The sequence below is a fragment of the Schistocerca cancellata genome, chromosome 5 (genome assembly GCF_023864275.1).
Source record: "Schistocerca cancellata isolate TAMUIC-IGC-003103 chromosome 5, iqSchCanc2.1, whole genome shotgun sequence".
In the NCBI taxonomy this organism is placed as follows: Eukaryota; Metazoa; Arthropoda; class Insecta; order Orthoptera; family Acrididae; genus Schistocerca; species Schistocerca cancellata.
In genome coordinates, this window is record NC_064630.1 from 294,147,140 (window position 1) to 294,168,316 (window position 21,177).

The 21,177-nt window shown below is 42.8% G+C and overlaps 1 pseudogene; it reads right to left on the reverse strand.

Moving 5' to 3' along the window:
- Window positions 1–671: 671 nt before the first annotated feature.
- LOC126187835 (OV-16 antigen-like) overlaps window positions 672–21,177 on the reverse strand; it is an 81,347-nt pseudogene continuing 60,841 nt past the window's right edge.

Below are 21,177 nucleotides of genomic sequence, written 5' to 3' on the forward strand. Positions count from 1 at the left end.
ACACACACACATATCCATCCACACATATACAGACACAAGCAGACATATTTAAAGACCAAGTCCTTTTTTCCCCCTAAGGTAAGTCTTTCCGCTCCCGGGACTGGAATGACTCCTTACCCTCTCCCTTAAAACCCACATCCTTTCGTCTTTCCCTCTCCTTCCCTCTTTCCTGATGAGGCAACAGTTTGTTGCGAAAGCTTGAATTTTGTGTGTATGTTTGTGTTCGTTTGTGTGTCTGTCGACCTGCCAGCACTTTCATTTGGTAAGTCACATCATCTTTGTTTTTAGGTATATTTTTCCTACGTGGAATGTTTCCTTCTATTAGAACTTTATTAATAGTTGTTTATGGTACTGGCAAATGTGTGTTCCTGAATAATGGAACCTTTCTCAAGCAAAGAAAATTATTTTCTAATCTTTTTAAACATTATTCTTATTTCTTGTACTGATTCCATGAACTGAGCTGTTGGTTTGAAGCAAATATACATTTTTAAATACAAATTTAATTAAGGAATAGTTATTTTGGGAAGTAGTAGTTACTATCACTGCTTTCCAGAGTAGGCCTCTGCAGGATGTTCTTGTGTTTACACAATACATAATTCTTATTGCAAGTGTTTTGGACTTTAAAAAACTTTAACTTGGCTTGATGAGTTATCCCATAAAAATTCCCCAAAATGATTCCTCTTAAAAGAACACTAACCAACAATTTCTACAGATAATTACTCCAGCTTAGCATACATCTGAATTTATTTTTATTTACATCACATAGTAGTCAAATACTTAATGTCTATATTTCAGTTACATTTTTGTGATTTAGCTTTTGTAAAAATAACTAAATTATGCACTTGCCTATTTGACAGGAACTTTTCATCAAATTCCACCTTGCCTGGTTGTTTGTATAGCAAGAAGCAGTAACTATGCAGGCCTGGCAACAGTAAAGCATGGCATTCTAAAAACAATTCATAATGCATTCAGCATAAAATTTCAATACAAAATGTGAACCAGTAAGTGCAAATTGGCAGGCTAATCAAAAATTTGATACTGTAAAAACTATAATATACTTTTTACTTGCTGTAATTGTTCACAAAGGCTAACCAGAGAAATACTTTAATTGGTTATTTTCATCAATATAGCTAATGATTTCAAATTAAGTAACGCACACTAAGAGCCAAACAGGAGTAACAATGGCTAAACACCATCACAAACATGTTTCAGATAAAGTAACATAAACATCACAAGCATTTGCATAGCTTTCCAATAATACACCACAAGAAACTAGAATTGGCTATTCTGTTGTGTTTGTGTTCTTACAACAAATTCAGGCACCTGTAATTCATCTGTGTAGTATATCTTTTTAGGTTTTAGCCATTTCAAAATGTGCACAATGTTTTCTGGTTTCAAAGCCAAGTAAAACCCCATGAAAACAAACGACTTTTGCTTAAGCTAGTAGCAGAAATAGAGGTTTAATTACTAATGCTCATCATATTTTATCCTGAGAATGATATGCCTGCACTATTCATTAAACTAATTCCTAGATATGTAATTAAAGTCTGCTAATTCCTGGACTCACAAGTAATCATTCCCAGGACTCCAAGTAAAATTTACCAACAAGGAGAATACAGCAAGTTCCATGACCCTATTTCCGAGAAACTTTGCTCAGTAGAAGAGGGGTCAAATTAAGTAACTTGTGTCTTGGCTTATCCACAGATACTTGAACTTCTCTGAAAAAACAATGGTGAAAGTTTTTGACATATTTTCAAGGTACTTTATGTGCCTTTTATCACATGATGTCCTCACACGAAATAGTAGTACAGTGGTTAGTGTCACAGTTTCTTAATTTTGCACCTCGTGTTCAAAACATGGGTTTTAATCTTATTTTTGTTTTTAATTTATATACCCACACCTGTAGGAGAGAGAGAGAGAGAGAGAGAGAGAGAGAGTTATTCGAAATTGCCTTTGGTGGAATTTCTGTACTGTATCTTGATTAATAATCGACTGCAAGTGCTGTTTTTCAGAAAAGCAATCCATTATGCATGGATTGCCTTGAAATTACTGCCAATGTGCAAAATCTTCACTAATGTTGATGATGTTTCTTTCTGAAGTGAAATTCATAGAAAGAAATGTCAATGTGGTAAACCTGCATTCGCACAATGCTCGTGATGTTTGCAACATTTGTGCTTTAAACATTTCTACGATCTGTATCACCCAAGGGAATGCACCAAATCTTCCTCAAGAATAAATGGATGAATAAAATATAACAATTGATATGAGAATGAAAAATCATAATATGAGAATTTAAGAAGTTTTTAACCCCTCAACATACTACACAACTTGTATTATATAATAAATGTCTGACAGTGTGAAATCGTCTGTAATTTTATAGTTAATAAACACCCTTGAATCAACTCATTTGATAAGAAACATTCATGTAGTAACCTCCTATGGACATGAGTAGATGAATGAAAACAATAAAGATAAAATAAATAAAAACAATAATCGAGTTTAAAATACTGGGTACAAAATTAAGAAGCTCCAACGCTAACCACTGAGCCACCATTTTGTGTGAGGATATCGCGTGACACAAGACACATGAAGCACCTCGAAAACTTCGGTCGTTATTTTTTCAGAAATGGTCGATATGTACAGATAAGCCAAGACAAGTGTTCACTTATTTTGACTCCTCTTCTACTGAGAAAAGTTCCTGGGAAATTGTGTCGTGGAATTTGTCATGTTCTCTTCGTGAGTTGCACTTTGTTAAAGCCTCCAATTAAAACTAATGTTTGAGTGATTCTCTTCTTACTCCTTTGTCAAGTACTTTGATGAACCTGTGGCGACTAAGGCGGTCACACGGCTGCCAGCTGCGATCAGCTGATGGAACGCCAGTGTCAACGAGGTTCGCGTACCGGCCACAAGGAGCGCTGACATGTACTTATTCCTTGCCGCGGTGCGCGAGCATTCCATAACTTTTAAACGATGTGCTACGTTGTAATTGTTCCATTGTTGATTTCATAGAATTCTGGGGAGTTCTACCCAAGTTTTCTGTAATGTTCCATTGGTTATTATTGTGTAATCACTGCCTATGTTATGTGTTCTTTCCTGAGTGATCTTCAATAAAAACATGATAAACATAGAAGACATACTTCTTCCACAATAAGAATGCGATAGTTGCGAGCCTAACGCACAGTGGGAACGTGAAATCTGGTGACCCTGATGTGATTGTGGCTAAGAAGACGATTCATCAGGACCAAGAAAGTAACATTCATTAGCGAAAACATGACAGATACACCAGAAACCCCCGCAATTTCAAGACTGGCAGTACGACTACCACCAAGCTGGCCTCACAACCCCGCGTTATGGTTCGCACCTGTTGAGGCGGGTTTTCTTTGTGCATGTGTGACGTCGGATTCCATCAAGTTTGCATTGGTAGTGAACCAAGTAGACCATCGATACACTGCCGAAGTACAGGATATTATAACTTCACCACCAAACACAGAGGCCTACAAGAAACTCAAGACCAAGTTAATTTGATGAGTATCTGCCTCGCAAGAGGAGAGAGGGTACAGCAGGTTCTAATACAGGAGGACATTGGAGACAAAAAACTGTCCCAATACCTCCGCCACCTGAGGAGTGAAGTCGATGCAGGCACGGCCCCAGATACTACTTCGTACATTGCTGGCTCAAGTGAAATCCATTATCATGTCACAAACTGATATGCCGCTGACGCCATAGCCCATCTCGCCGACAATATTCAAGACACAATTGTGCCCACTTCCTATTCTGATCTGTCAACAGTGTGTTCCAAGGCTTCAATTGAAAATAAACTCAACTACAATAGTCTTGTGAATAAAGTGGAAACATTTAACAAACAGCTGAATGAGAACTTATTAAGCAAGGTCGACACCCTCAGTAGACAAATGAATGAATTGCTCACTGACTGGTATGTTAAAGGACAGTTGCAACGGAGATCCCTAAGCCACTCTTCGTCGCGCACGCACGCCTCTGGTGACGCGTTGCCTACTAACATATGTTGATATCACCAGCGATATGGAGAGCAGGCATGCAAATCTAATCTGCCTTGTGCATATACCAGCAACAAACATCACACGGAAATAAACGCATTGGGCAATCTTCTGTACATCTATTCGTAACAGACTACAAGACAGGCCGAAAGTTTTTGATCGACACCGGATCCAACCTCAGCATTCTAACATGCGATAAGCTACACAAAATGCATTTCAACTGTCGACCGCTAATAATTCTGTGATCAAGACTTATGGAGTACAGCTTTTGGAACTAGACCTCGGACTGAGACGTTCTTTGGTGTGAAACTTCGTAGTCACAGATGTGGTGGAGCCTATCATTGGTGCAGACCTCTTGGCGCATTACCGCCTGATGCCTGACATCGCCAATGCTCAGTTGCTGGACACAGTCACAAGGGATGTCCACCACTGGATTCTGGCGCCACACTGCAACTTACAATGCCAAGACGATCCAGGCTGTGGACGACAGGTACTCTAAGCTGGTAGTGCAGTTCCCTGCTCTCATAAAGCCTCCAAGAGCCCCACAAAAGGTATGTCATGATACAGTACTCTACATTAATATGATGGTTGGCCCCCCGATTCATGCAGACCCAGACGATTAGCTCCAATCCAGTACATGATCACTTGCATTTGGTGCCTAAAAAGAACGGCATTTGTGAGGCGACTACTGAGCCTTAAATGTGATAAAAATTCCAAACCACTGTCCAGTGCCTCTCCTAAAAGACTACAATCACACACTGTGTGGCAAACAGGTGTTTAGTATGTTGGATTGTGCCACAGCATATACAGAAATTTCGGGTGCTGAGAAAGATATCCCGAAGACAGCCATCACAATGTTTTTTGGCTTGTTCGAAAGCTTATTTATGATGTTTGGCCTGAGAAATGCCACACAAACATAGCAATGATTTATTGATTCTGTATTATGAGGGTTACCATATTGTTTTGCCTACCTAGACAACATACCGTCTTCTCAATGGCGCCAGAGGAACATGGACAGCATCTCATTGAAGTTTTTGAGTGCCTTGACAAGTACAGCAATGTTTTGAACATCACTAAGTGTGTGTTCAGACAACTGGAAATAATGTTTTTGGGTCACCTAATCTCTTTCGCGTCCTCCTCGCCCACTGACAGCCAAAGAATTACATAGATTCCTTGGAATTCTCAATCTTGGAATCCTCAATTTCTGTCGCTGCCATCTGCCACATGCGGCAGACTTCAAGAAACACTCTGCACTGGCCGGTCCGAAAACAAAAGGCAAAGCGCCTGTGCAGTGGTCACAGACAATGATAGACGCTTTCGAAACTGCCAAGAAAAGCATAGCAGAGGCAACGCTTCTTGCTCACCCTGCTTTAGACACGACTCTTGTGCTCGTGGTCGGTGCTAGCCAGGTGGCCATCGGCGCAGCATTGCAGCAATATGTGGATGAAGCATGGCAGCCCCTCACTTTTTTCTCTCGGAAATAGTCGCCCGCTCAGCAACAGTGGAGTGCTTACAACTGGGAACTGTTGGCCATCTACATTTCCATGAAATATTTCCGATCACAGCTAGAGGCAAGAGTATTTACAATTTGTACAGACCATAAACCTCTGACATTCATATTCCGCCAGAATAACAACAAATGCTCGCTGAGGCAGTTTAATCAGTTGGAATTTATTGCTCAATTTTCCACTGACATTAAACACATCTCTGGTTGAACAATGTAGTAGCAGACTGTTTATCGCGCGTGTCAATGCAATCACGGAGACTATCGAACTCGCACACCTGACCCAAGCACAACAATCAAATCAAGAACGTGAAAATTACCTAAACGATGACACAGCAGGCCTGCAGCTCAAGCACATTGATGTACCAGGCTCAGACACTAAGATATATTGCGACACCTCCAATAACAAAGTGTGGCCATCCGTCCCAGCAGACCCGCAAAAATTTAATAACCTCCACAATTTATGGCATACAGAGGTAAAGGCAACAACGAAGCTCATATCTGGTCATTACGTGTGGCCGGGGATACAAAAAGATTGCCATCAGTGGGCTCGCACATGCGTTAATTGTCAACGCAGCAAAATTTCACGTCGTTTGTGCGCCAGTAGGCAAATTCCCAGACACGACCAAGAGGTTCGCCCATGTCCACTTGGACGTCGTGGGATCTTTACCACCGTCAGAGGGTCGACAATATTTGCTAACCATCATTGATAGATTCACTCCCTGGACGGAAGCTATTCCTATTGACAACATTTCTGCCGAAACGCTGGCTGCCACATTTATGTCCAACTGAGTTGCTCGTTTCGGCTGTCCATTACATATAACAACTGACATAGGACGCCAGTTCGAGTCTGAATTGTTTACTCAGCTGAGCAAGTTCTGCAGCGCATCACATCACGTAACAACAAGATATCATCCAGCCAGCAACGGTATGGTTGAACCGTGGCACCGATCCCTCAAAGCCGCCCTAATGTGTGCTACTTGGCCTCCGCCGCATCATTAAGCCAGACCTCTACGCATCCCCTGCTGAGTTGGTCTATGGGGAATCCCTGCAGCTACCAGGCGAGTTTATTGATCCAGGTGCCTTATCACAGTAGTCCCAGTTTATAATCCAATTGCGGATTTCACACATGTGACCACATCCAGCATTGCAACATGGGACACCGCATATGTTTGTACATAAAGAGTTAAAGCATTGCACCCATGTCATGCTATGCAAAGATGGCATTAAGCCAACGCTCACGCCACCTTACACTGGACCATACTGTGTAATAACTAGACGGGATGAAACAATGGACATTATGGTGAATGAAAAACAGAACACATTGTCGGTCAACCGAGTTAAACCTGCTTTTGTCTTGGAGGAATCTTTAGATGCGTACATTTCCCTGCACCGAACGGCATTTTCACCAGCTGATAATCCAGCACCTCATGCAGCTCCTTTGACGCAGACACAACGTACAACGTGGTCCGGACGCCGTGTGCACTTTCCGGCCAGATTCAAGGACAGCATCTGAGGCAGTTACCAACAACAACTGTGCTCCGCTCTCCTGTGGGAGGTTGTGTGGCGACTAAGGCGGTAGAGCAGCTGGCAGCCGCAATCAGCTGATGGAATGCAAGTGTCAACGAGGTTCGCGTGCCAGCCCGAGGAGCGCTGACATGTACTTACTCCTTGCCACGGCGCACAAGCATTCCATGACTTTTAAAAGATGTGCTATGTTATAATTGTTCCACTGTTTATTTCATGGAACATTTCTGGGCAGTTCTACCCAGTTTTCTGTAACATTCCATTGGTTATTATTGTGTAATCACTGCCTATGTTATGTGTTCTTTCCTGAGTGATCTTCAATAAAAACATGATAAACGTAGAAGACATACTTCTTCCACAATAATAATGCAATAGTTAGTCGTGAGCCTAACGCACAGTGGGAACGTGACAGACCTTTGCAATACACTCTCACAGATATGATGGAGCATCTACCAGGATACTATTGCACTGTGCTGCACAGTCCAATGCTTAGCCATATTTGTAACTTTTCCTTTAGGAATGGTCAGTTTCCTAAATGGTTAAAGTATTCAGTAGCTTTTAAAAAAATGGAAAAAGGGATAATTTAAACAATTCTGCACCAATTTCTGACCCATCATTGTTCAAAAAAGTTAGTGAAAAGGCTTTACAAAGGGTAACTGATCATTTCAGTTCATATAATTTGCTGTCAAATATACAGTTTTTTTTTAGAAGAGTCTTAACATTAGAAAACACTATATTCCATTTTCTCAGTAAGGCACTGGACTGAGTAAACAAAAAGTTGTGAGCAGTAGACATCGTCTTTGATTTACCTAAGGCATTTGATTGTATTGACAACAAAATATTACTGCAGAAGTTGGATCAGTACAGAATAAGAGCAGCAGCTCACAACTGGTTCTTCTCATACTTAAAGGGCAGAGAGCATTCTCCACAGTAATGAGAATGGCTATGAGGTGGCATCTGACTGGGGCACCGTGAAGTTAGTTGTCCTTGATTGCCTCTAGGGTCAGTGCTCAGACAACTACTGTTATATACCTTCTAACTGTAGCACCACAGAAACTGGTACAGGCATGTTCAAATACAGAGATATGTAAACAGGTGGAATATGGTTCTGTGGCCGTTCAAGACAGCAAGTGTCTGGTGCAGTTGTTAGATTGGTTACTGCTGCTACGATCGCAGGTTATCATGATTTAAATGAATTTGAACATAATATAGTCGGCATGTGAGCGATGGGACACAGGACCTCAGAAGTAGTCATGAAGTGAGGATTTTCCCGCACGACCATTTCATAAGTGCACCATGAATAGCAGGAATCTGGTAAAACATCAAATGTCTGACATCACTGCAGCTGAAAAAAAGATCCTGCAAGAATGGGACTAACAATGACTGAAGTGAATCGTTCAACATGACAGAAGTGCAACCCTTCCACAAATTTCTGCAGAATTCAATACTGGGCCATCAACAAATGTCAGTGTGCGAACCATAATGAAATATCATCAGAGCTGAAGGCCCACTCGTGTACCCTTGATGACTGCTCGACACAAAGCTTTACACTTCACCTGGGCATGTTGATGACCAGAAACATGCCTTTTCGGACGAGTCTCATTTCAAATTGTATCGAGTGGATGGATGTGTACAGTATGGAGACAATCTCATGACTCCATGGACCCTGCATGTCAGCAGGGGACTGTTCAAGCTGGTGGAGGCTCTGTAATGGTGTGGGGCCGTGTGCAGTTGGAGTTACATGAGCCCCCTGATACGTCTAGATATGACTCTGACAGGTGACATGTACGTAAGCATCCTGTCTGATCACCTGCATCCATTCATGTCAATTGTGCTTTCCGACGGACTGAGAAATTCCACCAGGACAGTGTAACACCCCATATGTCTAGAATTCCAACAGAGTGTCTCAAGGAACACATCTGAGTTTTAACACTTCCACTGGCCACCAAACCCCCCAGTCATGAACATTATTGAGCATATCTGGGATGCCTTGCAACATGCTGTTCAGAGGAGATCTATGCCCCCTCGTACTCTTACAGATTTATGAACAGCCCTGCAGGATTCATGATGTCAATTCCCTCCAGCACTACTTCATACATTAGTCAATTCTATGCCACTCCGGGTTGCGGCACTTCTGTGTGCTCGATAGGAGCCCTACACAATATTAGGCAGGTGTATCAGTTTCAAATGTCTATGTGTACAGTTACATAGCAAGCTGTCATGGAAAGCCCATCTTCAGAATCTTGCTCAAAAACTGACTGCTGCTAAATTTACCACTAGAACAGTATCCACAGTAAGTTGACAGTCCAAAATAAAAATTAGTCTCCTTTGATTGTTTTCATTCACATACGACATACACATTATACTCTGGGTAACTCTTCCCATACATAAAGGCTATTTTTGGATCAGAAATGGATAGTTCAAGCAATATGTGGTGTAAGTTCTTGAACCCCTTGTCAACCCCTGCACAGGATTCTGGGAATTCAACACTGACCCCTTACTTTTTATTTTCTTTAATGCCATATTTTGTTGATGGTATGAATTATCCCAAAGAATGAAGAGCTTTCATTCAACTAATACTAACCAGAAAACCAGTCTTCATTTGGACTGCACCTCCTTGACTCTTGTGCACAAAGATGGGTAGTATTCTGCTGCATCATTTTCAATAAGCTATCTCAAGAATTAGAAAATCTTCTGCAGTAATCCTCGCACTTTCAAGACTAAACTGAAGAACTTCCTCATGGTTTACTATTCCTATTCTATTGAATAGATCCTGAAAAGAAATAAGCTAATTATTGTGTTATAGTGTTGATTATTCTAATATCTACTCACAGTTTGTCACTGCATAGGATTCATGTACATTTGATTTTACTTTTTTTACTTTCCTGATGGTAATTTCATGTACTGACATGTTCCATGATCAAGGATATTTGCTCCTCAATTTGGTACTGCAGAACTACATACATCAAAGAAAGCTAAAGTTCTAAATTTTGCATTTAAGAATTCACTCACAAAGAATAATCGTAAAGACATACTGTGGTTTGACTGTCACACAGACTTTTGTATGAAGGAAAAGCATACCTGGCATGGAGAAGCTACTGAAATAGTTGAAATAAGTAAGTAACTAGGCGTGGATGGAATCCCAATATAATTTTATAGAGAGTGTTCTATGGCATTGGTCCCTTACTTAGCTTGCATTTATCATAAATTTCACATCCAGCACAAGTGACAACTTAAAATCACAAATGAGTCCAGTATATAAAAAGGGTAAGAGAATGGATTTACAAAATTATGAACCAATATCTTTAATATTGGTTTGCTACAGGATTCTTGAACAAATTCTAAGTTCCAATATAATAAATTTCCGTGAGACAGAAAAGCTTCTGTCCACTAGTCAGCATGGATGTAGAAAGCATCAGTCATGTGAAACTCAGCTTGCTCTTTTCTCACATGATACCCGGGGAACTACGGATGAAGGGCAACAGTCAGATTCCACATTCTTAGGTATCTTGAAAGTGTCTGACATGGTGTCCAACTGCAAAAAGCATACAGCATAGGATCCCATATTTGCTTATTTGTTCTGTGCATCATTTTTGTACAATACACACAGGGTGATGCACAAACATATAACTGACATTGGACAATTCAGTAGCTTGATGTGATGATTTAATGACACGAGGTGATGTTATGGGAATGTCAAACATAATTTTAAATAGTTATAAATTATTTTAATACCATTTCTTTCTTACATATATACAAAACACATGCTTGGTTGGCATAATTAAAGTAGAGAACACAATTTGCTTATGTATGGTATAAACACAAAAATATTTTACACATGTTTTACATTAATATTTACTTGTACAAAATTCATTCCTGCAATTTATTTCATACTTCTTTCCATGCATATGGGCCCAAGATTCAGATACTGTGTAAAGGCAATGATCAAGCAGGAAGATTTTCATAGTTTTACTAAACAAAGGCAGAGACTTCCTGTTCCTTATTTCTGGAAGCAGACTATTGTATAGTTGGATGTCTAATAAACGGTGAATTTTTTAAGGTGGAGGTACGCATATTTTGAACATGGAGTTTCATTTTTTGTCTTGTGCTGTGATCATGAACCTTCACATTTGTGTTGAATTTAGTAACATTCCTTTTTACAAACTTACATGTTTCAAAATATGTAGAAACTGCCAAGTCGAAGAATGAGTGAACTTTGGATTAGAAGTCTGCAGCTGTCAATTGGTTTTGCCCTGTTCATTATTCTCATATCTCTCTTCTGGGTGAGGAGAATGTCTTTGCTATGTGTGGAGTCTCCCCAAAATATGATACCATACTACATTACACTATGAAATTGTGCATATTAATCAGTGCATAAAGTCTCAGTGCTTGTGCAGTAACTGAGGATACGTAAGGTGTAGCACACTTTGTTCAGCTTCCTAGAAGAATATATATTTTCTGGAAATTTTTATTTTGTTTTGCTTCTTGGTGCAGGTGTGGGCCTGTTTGACCTTTATAGTAGTTGCTTTACAATACTTCTATAGTAACTGCTGAAAATATTTGCAACTTCTTGTGGATTACATATTGCTTAATATATCTCTCTTGGGAGAGGATGTGGTTGCCATTTTTTTAGTACTTCACCAGATCTCTCTTCCTTCTGCTGGAAATTTTTAGCCCCTTTGTTACCCATGGCTTCTTTTTGGGTTCTTTTGTTTTAATACGTTTCAACTTGACACAGAAAACAATGTTGAAGTGATATAGGAACATATTTAAGAAGGATTCTAATTTTTTGTCTGTATCATTTGCTCCATACACCTGATTCCAATTTTCTGCTGCTAGGGAATCATTTACTATTTTCACATTTTCACTGCTATAACTTCTTATTTTAGTTGTGTATTTTTTGTTTACTTCAGTTGCGTATTTTTTGTTCCAGCTTGAAGGGAGGTCACTTATAAGGTGGAGGACTTGGCCACTGTGATCACTATAGCCTGTATCCAGAGGTTCTACAGCTTGGTAGTGACAATTTATAAAAATCTGGTCTAGAGTTGTTTTGGTGTTATTTTTGCATCTTATGGGGAAAGTTACTGCAGTATTCAAATTTTAACTTAATAATTTGTGTGGCTGGTCACATTTTCACAGCCCTTGGCATAGTGAGTTAGTGACACACTGCAGGGAGAGGCAGCAACAGTAGAACTTGTATAACCAATTTTCATAATACTCATCTTTTATTCTTCTTCTTTGTTGTAAATTGTGGGATCATAATCCATTCAGAAATGCAATTTTGTATACTGGTCTATAGGATGCTCGGTTTCATTTTTTTAAGTAATATGAGCACTGGTGGGCTTTCTGTTGTTGAACAGATATATTTTCAGTCATTTCATTTCACAATACAAATCAACATCAACCACCATGCTAACACAACACATGTAACTTATACTCCATCCATGCACTTCAAACTCGTACTATGAACTGCCCAAAGACTAAGATTTACCTCTAACAATATGTTGCAAAGAAAATACTATCATATATCGATCTATTTGTGCAAGATCATCTTTTAAACATACATTTCAAAAATAAAGTACAAATAATTGTTTATCACTGCTTATCTTTTTAAGAAGTCCATAACCACCATCGTAATTACATTAAGTGCTTATATATGTTGACGTTTATCTGTTTTCATATAGTTATATGGTCATGGATTTCTGGGTTTTGAGTCTTCAATTTGGGAATCAGTCATTTCATATGATCCAAGATCATTTAGTACATTTGTCTCACCATAACCAGTCTTATTACATGGTTCAATAGGGATTCTCTCATATGCCCTGGAACTGGAAATCAACATTAAAGTCATGATAGAAAATCAATATTTTCTTTTTGGTGGAGTTTGTTTAACAGTATTTCAAGATTTTGAGGAAGAGATACACATTGCCTGTGGGGAGCACAAAATCATAGAATGATTATATTTCTTTCTCCTAGCACTTCAGTAGTACTTAGCTCAAAATCCTTCACTTTATTTAAATAATCAGACTGGTCAAAACTTTTATATATTATGGAATTTTTTTATAGATATGGTAATACCTCAACCTTTCTGACCTTTTCTGCAATAATGAGATGCTAATTTCTAGCCAGGCTAGCCTGGCTAATTTGTAGCCAGGTATGTTAGTTGAGCCAGTCTGTTCTGGCTTTAGCCAGTGTTTTATAATCCACATGACATTTACATATTCTAAGTCTCTTGTAAATAAGAGTTTGTGGCAACATTCACAGAAGTAGTTAAAAATAGACCGTCACCAGCTACAACGGTTTGATGTCTCTTTGCCATGTTCTTTGGAGCGTCAAGAGACCCACGTTTTGGCGCCCTTTTCTTTGTCTTTGTGCTGTATACATTGTGCCATCAAGTACAATAAATCAGTGTTTTTAGTAATGGGTGCATTATTCGGTATTATAGTACTTACTTATACCCCATATTGGTGACCCCGAGTTCGTTATTCCACAGTTTCACACAAGTTAAGTGTTCGGGACTACCACATCGAAAAACGTTATTTACATCCATCGACTCAACCGCATCATGGAGACCATGACCACGGGCAACACACACCCGGAGTTCAGTGTCGACCAGCACAATGAAGAAAGCGTGTTTAACCCGCTGGATTTCCAACACCCTGCTACAGTGAAATCAGCTCATGCTACATCGCCGGAACCTTCTTCCATGCCACTTCGAATAAATATCCTAGAGAACAATCCGAGTGACTCTGGTTTTGTGACGCCATGCTTCCCCCACGTTACACCGAAATATGAATCCCACCAGCAGAACAACCCCTTCGCGTCTCCTACATCTACAGCAGTGCAACAAAACATTAATTACAGTGTGCAAGCAGACAGTGTTAATTCTGTAGATGGGCCTGCTTCTGTCCCGTATAGACTTAAACAGTATCCTTCCTCGAACATGGCACAGCAACAAGTTGCACAGTTCACAAATGCGTGTGTCGACTTCTCAGGCAGTTACTCTAATAATGCGAGTGCTACCATACCTTCGCCAGTGATCGTACCTCAGGAATTTTTCGTACCAGTTCATGGAACCTCTTTTTATATGCGCCATTGTAAAAAACGCACTGTGACCACGTAGTACCGAGCCGCTCCAGTCGAGCACAGTGAACTATTCCGCCAGGGGACCAGGTAACGTCAATTGTGAACGCTGGCCTAATGCTCAGCCTTGTACTGCAATATGTGTTGTACCAGATGCATCGGTTGACTGCTTTGTTGCACCGAGCTACTCTACCGCCCAACCGCCCATATTTATAGTGCCACCGAGCATGCCGGATGCGCCACGAAGGCTCGAAGATACAGCAACCCCCCTATATGGGACTTGACATCCGTGCTCGCACCTAACCTATCGGCCGCTTCCAAACCACCACCACCCAAGAGACTGCAGAAACTACCAGCGTTCACGCTAGAGTACTCCGAATTCTGATTCGCTCTCACAGAACGAACTTTTCAATACTATTCTCTCAACGATGACTTAAGATTCATCTTTCTGCTGACCAACCTCCACGACCGTGTAGACCTGATCCACGATTTAGTATGCACATCCCCACAGGTAGAGAAATACACAACTGCCAAGGAGATAATATTGGAATGCATCACCCAGACGTTAACGGAAAAGGTTCAGGACCTCATCTATCAGGAGCACCTCGGTGGAAAAACTCCATCACACCTGTGGCGACGCTTACGATTCCTCATCAACGAACAGGCCCTGCCCAATGACATCCTAATGTCAATATGGTTCGGGAAACTGTCATCGCCAGCCACGAAGATCAATCAACTGAAGAACGCATCCGCACCACTGACCAAGTGCACTCCGCTCTCCAGCGCGAACTCCACGTGCAGCAAACCTCCCCGCGCTACAACCTTCCCCCCCCCCCCCCCCCCCCCCCCACCGTCAGGCCGCAGACGACACGCCACAACTTAGATGGCGGGCACAACTCACCGGGCCAGCCGAGCCAGCTACAAGCCGCACAAAGAGCAGCGACTATACCACCTCCATCCCTTCCCCCTAGTCTCAACACTTCCGATGATCCAGAGCCCCAAGAGTACCCACAACACTACCCATTCTGCTACTACCACACCAAGTTAAGATCAGGCACTAAGAGATGCAGCCCTCCTCGCTACTAAGAGATGCAGCCCTCCTTTCTAACACCCAAACGCACTGCGCAGGTCGGTCTAGGCGCCGCCACCTGCAGCAAAAAAGCCAGGCGCCAGCTGTCCCTACCACTCAGTAGAGGAGCCACTCACTAAATGCACTCGCATGTACATCAAAGACTGTGTAACAGGCATTCGTTTCCTCATCGACACTGGCACAGACGTGTCTTTGCTACCACTGTCGATGAAACCAGCAAACATCCGGCCACACCGTCTAAAGTGTGTATGCTCGACGTCATTTTCAGTACACCTTTCCCCCAAGTGCATGCTTAAGTGGACTTTTCTGGTGGCAGACATTCCAGAACCGATTCTGGGCATTTACTTTCTTAAACACCATAGGGCACGATACTGTTTTTCACGAACCCTCAGGCCAACATTTCCAATGTGCCACTGCGAGTGCGTGTGATACTGAGTTGAGTTCGTACTCCCACTTAATAAGTTTGTGTGACTCGCTCTCAACCACTTTACATCAAACTAGTGACAAACTGTTCACCGAGACAGACAAGAGTACACGTTTACAACAGGAACAGCACAAGATCAAACGTCGCATGGAAAAGGTTACGCTCGACCTTACGGCCACAAGACACCACATCAAGATGCTACAGCAACGCATCACAGAGCACGATACTAAGGTTAATACCAGTGAATCGATTCATTGCGTGAACAGTTATTCTCCACCTACACACAGGTCTAATCTTCCCTCTGCAGACTCCGCACAACTACAACCCACAGACACGGATGTTTGTAAACATTCAGTCATTACCATGACAACCGCGTGCACAAACAGTGACGTCTCGTGCACAGCAGTTGTCATGTCGCCACTAGTGCCAGTTTCCAACACCGCGGTTGAGGCTCGTACTCCCTCACCACCATCGTGCCTCCTGTGCCGGACCCGCTAACTAAAGACAAGGCCACCACTACACGCAAGTGTCACACACTTTTTTTCAGACTCCAGAAGCGTTTGTCACCCCTATGTGGCAGACATCTTCCCTAGAAACGCCCATCGCGCCACCAACTCATATTACAGCCACACAGCACACTATGTCAGCAAGGACACAAATAGCTGACCCGAAGACAACTGAACAGCACTCTCAGAATACTTCGGACCTGCCAAACCACACTGGGCGCGTTGATCTCGCGCCACTCCAACAGGCTGCTGCACAACACACGAGTGCTCACAAGTATGCAGCCACACGCATCAACCCCACAGTCTCGGTCGTTACAAACAGAACCATCCACAAACTGCGCCTAACCAATGGACCTCCAATCTCTTGTAGAACTAGATGCTTAAAACCTGAACTCATGCAGACTGCAAAGGAGCAAATTACTGATATTTTACAAGCCAAAGTCCTGGAGCCCTCCTCCTGCGCGTGGTCTACGCCGATACATTTCGTAGATAAGAAAGACGGTAGCAAAAGAATCTGCAGAGACTACAGACTACTCAACGCCCGCACTATTCTTGAAAAGTACCCTGTACCCAACATAGCAGATTTTACACAAGCACTGTCCGGCTGTAGTTATTTTTCGGTCATTGACTGCAAATGTGCATATCATCAGGTACCTATAGCACCCGAAGACATTGAAAAGACGGCCATTACCACACCTTTTGGCCTGTTTGCATACCATTACATGCCTTTCAGTCTTCATAACTCAGCCCAGACTTGGCAGTGATTCATAAATGAGGTTCTCTTTCACCTTGATTTCTGTTTCGCCTATTGAGACGACATCCTCATGTTCAGCCCTTCACTAGAGGACAACAAAACCCATGTACAAACTGTACTCAATACCTTCCAGGCAGCAGGTATCGAAACAAACAATAGTAAGCTGCAGTTACACTGGACCTCCGTTGACTTCCTAGGGTTCATGGTGTCATCAGCGGGCATTACCCCTCCCCCCCCCCCCCGCCCACTAAAGTGCAACCATTGTTAGAGATGCAACGCCTGACCCCACTTACAAGGAATTGCGCTGTTTCTTAGGAACAATAAACTATTACAGGAAGCACCTACATGCCGTGGCAGAAGTCCAGGCTCTGCTTACGGACGCGCTCGCAGGGTGGTTAACTTCAGGCACACGATCCGTCCCTTGGACAGAAGAAATGAACTCCGCTTTCGAGAAATTAAAAAAACTTTTGGCCTCAGCGGTTACCATAGCACACCCTCACCCAGAGGCAGAACTATTCATAACTACAGACGCTATCGAAAACGCAGTAGGCACCGTCCTGAGCCAACGGTCGGCGACTCTACCTCCCCACTGAGTTTCTTCTCGAAGAAATTGAACAACACGCAGAAGAAGTACTCTGCCTACGATCGTGAACTATTAGCGGTCTAAGACGCCATCAAACATTTTCGTCCAGAGATTGAGGGCTGAGGGACTATGTGCTCACTGGACCACAAACCGTTAACTGCTGCCATACAGAACCCCCCGAAAGACCCACCCCCACGCTGTTTTCGATATTTCGACTTCATATCACAGTTTACCACTGATGTGCAGTATATCAGTGGCACCAACAACATCGTCACAGACTTCCTATCACATGTGGACGCAGTGACATCACTTTTCCGTATACCGAACCTCGCTGCCTTGCAAGCAGCAGGCGAGATCTCTTGACACTGATTTCCGACCAAAACTAGTCACTCAAACCAGTACTCACTACTTACACAGGCGTAGTTGGCGAGATTTGGTGCGACGAATCCACTGGGACCCTACGACCGTTCATCCTAAGCACCTTACAGCGCGAAGTGTTTCTCAAGTTCCACAATTTAGCGCACCCTGGCATCCGCGCATCCACAAGACTCGTGACGCAATGTTTTGTTTGGTACAACATGAAGCGTAACTGTCAAGAGTGGGTCCGCAACTGTACACTATGCCAACAGAACAAAATATCACGCCACACCATATCCCCATTGCACAGTTTCCCTACACCCACAAGCCGGTTTCAACATGTCCACACAGACTTAGCCCCCCCCCCCCCCCACTCCAATGGCTACAGGTACATCCTTTCATTAACTGACAGGACGACACGGTGGGTGGAAGCAGCGCCCCTGCCGAACATTACCGCAGAGACTGTAGCACAAGAATTCTTCTCCATGTGGATCGCGCGTTTTGGTTCCCTCATCACTGACCAAGGTCACCAGTTCGAGTCCACATTGTTCAACTCGCTCTGCACTCTTTGCGTCTTGCCCGTGTTCACACTACAGCCTACCACCCCCAATCCAATGGATTAGTTGAGCGATGGCACAGGACGCTAAAGACTGCGATTCGATGCCACGGAAAGCTATGGACAGAGGCACTGCCATTCATACTGCTTGGCCTCCATGCCACCAATAAGGAAGACTTGAAGGGCACAACTGCCGAGTTCGTGCACGGACAGACACTCGTCTTACTTGGTGAACTGGTCAATCCCTCACCTGAACCCATCCTCTCTGAGCTACCCACCTTACTCGAATGCATCAAACTGCATTGCTCTAAACTCCTACAACCCCCCCCCCCCCTTCCAGCCACACTCCCCAGCACACATACATCCCACGAACATTGGAAACCTGCAAACACGTAATGCTCCGCGATGACACAGTGTGGACTCCCATAAAGCCTCCCTATACTGGCCCACATCAAATTATTACACGCACAGACCAGACATTAGACATCGGGGTCAAAGGCAACCCAGTCACTGTATCACTTCGCCGGGTAAAACCAGCAAATTCCTCTAATCACATTCACAGCTCACAATCGAGCTCCCTTATTTCACCCGCAGCGGCTTCCACTTCTAGGCCCCCTGCAATTTGCAGCACTCCCAGCTCACCCTTCCGAGGTTTCTCGCCCCGACCTTCACTGTCCAATTCATCCCGAGCCGAGTCCAGTGACACCAACAGCTCTCCGTCAAGCTCTTTACCCCCCTCTCAGACCTCTCTCCCCCCCCCCCCCATGCCGGGAACATCAAGGTACTCCCAACCAAACACATATAATCCCCACACTCCTGTGCCCCCCTCGCCAGGTTGGCACAAACCCCTGACCCCTCCCGGCTCACCATTCTGAGGCTTCTCAGCACCCCTACCCAGAACTGACCAGGGCCTTCCACCGGAGACCCGCATGATTGAACTGCGCGCGAACATTTCTCCAGAGGACATCATGAACCTCTCTATCACCATCCGAGGTGATTCTGCTTACATACTGTTGGTAAAATCGAGTGCGTCGCCCCCTACTTCCACACCAGCCACTTCAGTAGTGCGACGATTCCCACTCCCGCCCTACACATCTGTCGACGCTATCAGAGCATTTGTCCTCACCACACCCACACTCCAGGGCCGGCTGACGCCTTCGCCACCCTCAGATATTCGATGACTACACCGTCCAGTGTCCCCGCCCCCCCCCAGAGCTGCGAGCACAGCCATCGCCGCCAATCCCAGACGACGCCAAAGAGTTACCAATCACGCATCTGCCTGTCGGCCCGCTGCCCCCACCCATCGACAGGGGGGGGGGGAGTTGGGGGGGGGGGGGGGGGGGGGCTATGTGGCGACATTCACAGAAGTAGTTGAACATTTACTGTCACCAGCTATGAAGGTTTGATTTCTCTTTGCCATGTTCTTTGGAGCGTCAAGCAGAGACCCACGTCTTGGTGCCCTTTTCCTTGTCTTTGTGCTGTATACATTGTGCCATCAAGTACAATAAATCTGTGTTTTTAGTAATGGGTGTATTATTCGGTATTATAGTACCTACTTATACCCCATAAGTTCAATGTCTGCAAGCTTATTTGTTATTGATTGCACATTGTGGTGGCACACAGAAAAGTTATTTCTCTTACACTTCTGAAGGATGTGGCATACTGTATTATTGCTTATAGTTCCTGTGGTATTGGTTGGCTTGGCCATAAAAAAATTTTCAGATTAAATGTGCTACACTCAATTGCATTTTCAATATGTTGCACACTGTACTTGGTTTTGGGTACAATGTTTTCCTTACTGATGCTTGGCTCTCTATAACTGACTGGTATTATGGGGCCTGTTAGATGCTTTTTCTTTCTTTACAGTCTCTAATGCAAAATTTGCATGTAATTATTGTAATATTTGTGAATTTTGAGCACAGTTTGTATATCTGTGAATTTACACTGGTTAATTCTGTGTTTACACATGACCAGTTTAGAAGGTCATCTCTGAAAGGCACGGTAATTTGATTTTTAATGTTTTTATTAGATATTGACTGACGCTGCAAGCAACATTGTATGTTCCTGTTGCAATTACCACAATATTGGAGGTGCATGTTTTGGGAATGTTTTATTCACGTTTTTTAGTATGAAACTTGCATTGCATAACCTAAACATTCAATCTGTACATCTTCATTTAAAAATCTATATAAATTGTGGCCTTGGCTGTCACTCAAGGTGACAACCTTGAGCTTCTCTCCACACACTTTTCATGTTTATTTCAGCTTTGTTTTGGGAAGCACTGACAGGTAATTTTGGGTTTGTGAGTGGTTCTGGCATTGTTTTTGGATGAATATTAACATTTAGATGACAACAGACATGGTTTGACTTAACTGTCTGAGCTGCTGATGATACACACATTTTTCCTGGAGTTCGTGTTTGAAGCACTATAACCGTGGTCCTGGTTCACAGTAACAAGCTTGTTATTACTGTCATTCCTAGCCATACGTGCATCTCACATGGTTTACATGCTGATCACTTTCAGTTTTAGGCAGTTTCTTTTTCTAATTCTTCACATTTCTTAATGTTGCCTTCATATTCCAAACTAGTTGCAGCCAAATCTTCTTTTGGCATATTAATTCCCTCTTCCTGTGATGCCAAGAGAACATTGAGATTGCTTGAAATTAAGCTGGCTCACTGTTTTGTGATGTTCCAGGAGTTCTTCATGCTTAGAGAGTATTGCAGCTAGTTCTTTCACTGTATTAAATTCCTCTTCTGTAACATTAAGGAGTCCTTTA